The sequence below is a fragment of the Alnus glutinosa genome, chromosome 7 (assembly GCF_958979055.1).
Source record: "Alnus glutinosa chromosome 7, dhAlnGlut1.1, whole genome shotgun sequence".
Taxonomy (NCBI): Eukaryota; Viridiplantae; Streptophyta; class Magnoliopsida; order Fagales; family Betulaceae; genus Alnus; species Alnus glutinosa.
This window is the reverse complement of record NC_084892.1, coordinates 12513002-12519001: the sequence shown is the minus strand read 5'-3', so window position 1 is coordinate 12519001 and position 6000 is coordinate 12513002.

The following is a 6000-nucleotide window of genomic DNA, read 5'->3' as shown; positions in this document are numbered from 1 at the left end:
TTTCTTTTATTTACATGTTTGTTCTTCATTTTCTTGTGGTGTTCTTTGTCATGGAAGGCTAGTAACCTCAACTAAGGTTGATGATGAAACCTTTCCAGTGATGACACTCACACTCTTGTTATACTACTTGCACATTTAATGATATATCATATTTGTTATTCAAATTCCATTCATTTAATGCTTCATCTTTTGCAATGAATGTGGTTGGTGGTAGATATAGGACATTTAATGTGTTTCAACCGATGGATACATTGTTTTTTCGGTTTGAATGATGATATCCATTGTGATTTATTCATTGAATGGATACATTGGATGATTTGATTTCAAATGGGTACTCTTTGTGATTTATTTTTGAGTTGGATTCATTTAATGGTTCTAGAGTTAGTGGTTAAGAAATTTGAATGACATCTAAAGCTTAATGTTCTTTGGGTGTTCAAGTGGAAACCAAGAGTGTGAGTTATAGGATTTGGTTTGGTAGATTCCTTAGCCTTAGTTCCTTTAATTTGCATATTTCATTTCATCTCTTCTATTTAGACTTTTGTTCTTGAATCAATCCTCAAACCTTTGGAACTAGGTTAAAATGAGGTTGATTAAACAAGACACCAATATTTGACCATTTCCCTATGGATTCGACCTCGCACTTGCATAACACTATATTGCAAAACGATTCGTGCACTTGCAAGTACTCATTAAAACACACATCAATACTCACCTATATCAAGGAAGTTATGTCCATTGATCACCAGTTTCGTCCAGAAAATCCTAGACCTAAAGAGAGAAAGAAAAGAGGAGAAAGAGGGAAGTTTTCATCCCTCAAAGCTTGGAGACCTTCTACGTTTGGGTAAAGAAATTAATCTATACCTTTCCATAAATAGCTAATTCCCTAGCCTGATCTACACTTTTAGCATGCTAAACAACTCATCAACAAAAGTAAACTTAGCAAACATGAAATAGAGACTAGATTTTCAGATTTTACTCTTTGATGGTGTGGGTTCTCCTCCCTTGGCCTCAAAGTACTGTAAAAATGACTCATTTCTCTCTCTCTCTCTCTCTCACTCTCTCTCTATCTCTCTCTTTCTCTCTTTGTTGCTAGTTAGACAAAGAAATGAGTTCTCCAAGGTTTATGAAGTTTTTATAGTGAAAGCCTCGCATTTTTCAAGTTTTGAATGAATTATTTTCGCTTGCAGGTCTAACATCGATTGATCACAAATTTGTACTGATCTATCAGTTATTGTGGATAAGGTGCTAACATGGCGGCGATCGATCACCCTTTAAGTGTTGATTGATTAGTCCACCCAATTTTGGTACTTTTGGGAATTTATAAATATGTTTTATTATTGTTAGGTCCTTGCATTCTTTAGGGCTTTCATTGTTTGTTTCCCATTTTTATAATATTAGTTTCTTTCATTAAGAATATTTCTTCACTTATAATATTATTCTGAAAATTAATATTTTTCCTTTGATCATTTATGCCGGGTGTGTTTTTAGATTTCATTATTTATAAATTACTATGTGTTTTGTTCGGGGTATTACACACATGGCATGTTCAAACAGGATCATTGTTGAGAATAATCTTACTCAAAATCGAATTTGGGTAGTAGTCCCAATCCGGGTTCAATAAGGACTCTTTAAAGAATCTGGTCAACAGTACAACTCCTAGTTGAATGAGGATAGGACTCCCAGACCAAATCAAACTCTAAGCACTCATAGTTTAAGTGGGAGTAGTAAACCCAAATTAGATTTGACTCCACCTTTTTGCTTATAAATAGGCTCATACACCAGGTATAAACGACAGACTAATTTTATGCAATGAACATATTTTTTCCTCAGAAGCTAATTCATGCATTAGAGTGAGACCCACGGAAGGGTCTCTTAATTTTAGTTGTTTTGCAGTATTCTTGGGGAGTGTGAAGAACATCGAAGAACGCATTGTTCACACCGTACCGAAAAATTGTACCAACAGTTTGGCGTCGTCTGTGGGAACGATTATCTGTTTCTCATACAAAAAAGATCATCATGGTGATGAACACGAGTTCAAAAGATGCTAGAAGAACTGGGACTACTCAAGATGATGCAAGGACTTGGAATAATCCCCATGCGCAGATAAGTCGGTGTTGGTCTTCATCGGGCGTGTGAGATAAGTTTACGCTCTTACTTTCATTGTTATTAGTAGTAGTTAGCAATTTTAGCAGTTTATTGTCTTATTCTGTAACTTCCCATTCAAATACATGCCTTCTGTAATTTTGAGGATTGTAAAAATTTATGACCATTGGTTTTACGAGAGAAGATAAAAGTTTGAATGAGATTAAGTATTATCTCTTGAATGCTTTATTATTGGAAGCCAAAACTTAGTCTTTTATGAAACTAGTGCTGGAAGGTTTTGTCGAGATAAATAATAAATAAAAGTGCTTACTTTTATTAACATGTTAGTATATAGCATTTCATAACTGTGTGCAGAGAACAAGAAAGGGAGAAAATTCTAAGGCAAATCCAAAGAGACAACCCTGCAGATAAAACAAGGCGGAGAGACAACTCCATTAAAAATAAGCATGGGAGGAAACCTTAAGGCAAATCAAGGGAGACAACCTTGTAGAGAAAACAAGGATGGGTTAAAACCCTAAGGTAAATCCAAGGAAACAATCTTTCAGTGAAAACAAGCATGAAAGAAAACTTTAAGACAAATCCAGGGAGACAAACCTATAGAGAAAACAAGCATGAGAGAAAACCCTAAGGCAAATCCAGGGAGACAACCCTACATAGAAAACAAGGAAGGGAGACAACCCTCAGTTATCAGGTAACCCCCGGGTTTACAGGTTAGCAAGTTTTCAAGAGGCATAGAGCTAGCCCTGGATGAAGGGAGACAACCCTCGGTTTTCAGGTAACTCTAGGTTTGCAGGCTAGCAGGTTTTCAGAAGGCATGCGACCATCCCCGGATATATGGAGAAAACCCTAAGGAAAAAACAAGAAGGCATGGGGGTCGGATTTAACCCTCGGCTTTGCAGGTTAGTAGGTTTTCAGGAGGCATGGGGCCATCTCTGAAGATAAGGAGAAAGCCCTAGGAAAAAACAAGAAGGCATGGGGGGTCGGATTTAACCCTCAGGTTTGCAGGTTCGCAGGTTTTCAAGAGGCATGAGCCATCTACGAAGATATGGAGAAAACCCTAAGGAAAAAACAAGAAGGCATGGGGATCGGATTTAACCCTCAGGTTTGCAGGTTTTTAAGAGGCATAGGGCCATCCTCGGAGATAAGGAGAAAACCCTAAGGAAAAAATAACAAGGCATGGGGGGTCGAATTTAACCTTCAGGTTTGCAGGTTAGCAGGTTTTCATGAGGCATGAGCCATCTACAAAGATAGGGAGAAAACCCTAAGGAAAAAACAAGAAGGCATGAGGGGTCGGATTTAATCCCCAGGTTTGTAGTTTTTAGGTTTCGGGTTTTTACTAAGGAGCACCACCCTCAAAATCCGAAGGTAGGGGTAGGTCAGTATCTATTAGGATAGAAAGACGTGTCTCGAGTGTGATCACACTTCTGTTGTCCCCAGGAAGTGCAGCAGTTAAATTTGAAACATTCGAAGTTAGGGGGTAGGTCAGTATCTATTAGGATAGAAAAGCGTGTCTTGGTTGTGATCACACGCCTGGTGTCCCCTGGAAGTGCAGCAGTTAAATTCGAAACATTCGAAGGTAGGAAGCTAAAGATTGTTCAAGCCACATAACAAGTTAGGGCTCGGATTTTCCGAGATATAAAATTTCCATTATCCAAGTATGCATCGGATAAGAAAATTGGGGAGTAACTTTTGAGAATAATCCTACTCCAAGTCTAATTGGGATAGTAGTCCCAATCTGGGTCCAATAAGGACTATTTGGAGAATCTGGTCAATAATCCAACTCCCAGTTGAATGAGGATAAGACTCTCAAGCCAAATGAAACTCCAAACACTCTTAGTTTAAGTGGGAGTAGTAAACCCAAATCAGATTTGACTCCACCCCTTTGCTTATAAATAGGCTTATACCCAGGAAAAACGACAGATTGTTTTTATGCATTGAGCATATTTTTTCCTCATAAGCTAATTTAGGCATCGGAGCGAGACCTCGGTCTCTTAATTTTAGTTGTTTTGTAGTATTCTTGGGGAGCATGAAGAACATCAAAGAACGTGTCATTCACACCGTACTGAAAACTGTACCAATAATCATCAAAAATTAATATTGGCCATCCATTTATCCTGCGTGCAAACCCAACCAACACGTGGAGATCTATCTTTTCTTGTTAGAACAAAACACCACTGTTTTGAATTTAAAGCTTTCAAACTTAGAAATTTTAACCCTTTTTGATCCAACGCTTAGAGCATTCCTAGTAGCCTCACCAAATTTTACTCACCAAAATAGCTAAAAACCACTTTTTAAAATTCTCCCAGCAGCCTCACCATTTTAACTATTCACTATTATTATTTCATTTAAATAATATTTTTTCAGATTTATTTATTTATTTATTTATTTAATCTTTTTATATAACAAGTTATCATACACCTTCATCTTGAGATTAGATCATTGCTAAGAAATTCACAGAAGTTTTCATTTGCTTCTCAACCAAATTCAATAAAGAAAGAAAAAAAAAAATTAAAAAAAAAAAAAGAAGAATAAAGACAAATAAAGGTTTTTTTTTTTTTTTAAAAAAAAAATTTATGAAAAGAACCACAAAGTTTATGTAGGGCAAAGAAACCTTCATGTCCATGAAATAAGGATATCATCGTGCGAGAAAGTTGGGAGATGGGAGAAGAAAATGAGAGAAAAAAAAAAGGAGAAAAGTGTGCTGATCATGTAAGAGAGAAAGGAGAAATAAAATTGGTGAGGGAGTTGGTGAGTAAATATTACTCATTAGAATTAGTGAGTAATTTCACTCATCAAAACTTTTTAGTTAAAGTGCTGAGGCTACTGGGAGTGGTTTTTTTTCTTCGTATTTTTATCAAATTGGCTCACCAAAATAGCTTTTTAGGCTATTTTGGTGAGGCTACTAGGAATACTCTTACATGCCTTTGCCATTCTCCATCTATTTTCACCAAATATATTTTGACTTTATTTAATTCCTAAACTTTATTCTCTTTTGGCATTTATTTCATTGGGTGTTAACAGTCGTGAATCGTGACAATCCTTATGGATACGAGTCGTTTTATGTTCGGTATCCATGAAGTGATATTAACTATATGAATAGATAAAATAAAATAGTTTCACCCCATTTAAAGTAAAATATTGGAAATGATCCTTATCGGACGGGGCTGCTCCCGATGTTGTAGTTGAAATTGAAAACTTCATATGAGGTGTGGATTGGGTTAGGCCACATATATAGTGTCAATTGGTGTGAAAGCATTAAACTCGATCGTCCGGATATGGTGGTAGGTGGCTCTTTCATGTGGTTCCAGAGGATTGGAAGCCATAATAATATCTCTCCAGCTACCGCCAGCTTAAAGGCAGTCTGTTCCGTATTAATCTCTCCAGCTACCGCCAGCTTACAGGTTTATTTAATTTGTTCTAAAGGCAAAATTCGGCGGCCCTTGATTTCCTCTTGAACCTCGGAATTTTGTACCTAATCAAGGGTTTTCAATTATAAAATTGGATATGTACTTCGCAACTGTTATTCGATCAGAATGAGAAAAAAAAAAAAAAAAAATAGCAATTCTTGCTATCCAACATCAATGGACAAATGACTTGTAATGGCCTCTTTTTTTTTTTCTTTTTTTTTTCTTTTTTTTTTTTGTTAAGTAAGAATCTAAACTTTTATTTTATTTTTTATTTTTTTATAGATATTTTGAAACAACAAATAAACAGGGAAATACACTAGAAACTAGGTGGAAAGACCTCCACCATCACTAGGGGTGGAGAGGGGGTCTTTACCCCTTCCAATAGGAAAAGAAGGTAATGGGTGGGATAATTGGAAATGTAAACAGAAAATGATTTGGTTACTACCAAATCTGTCACATAGTGGGTATAAAAGTTTTTATTTCTAGTAAT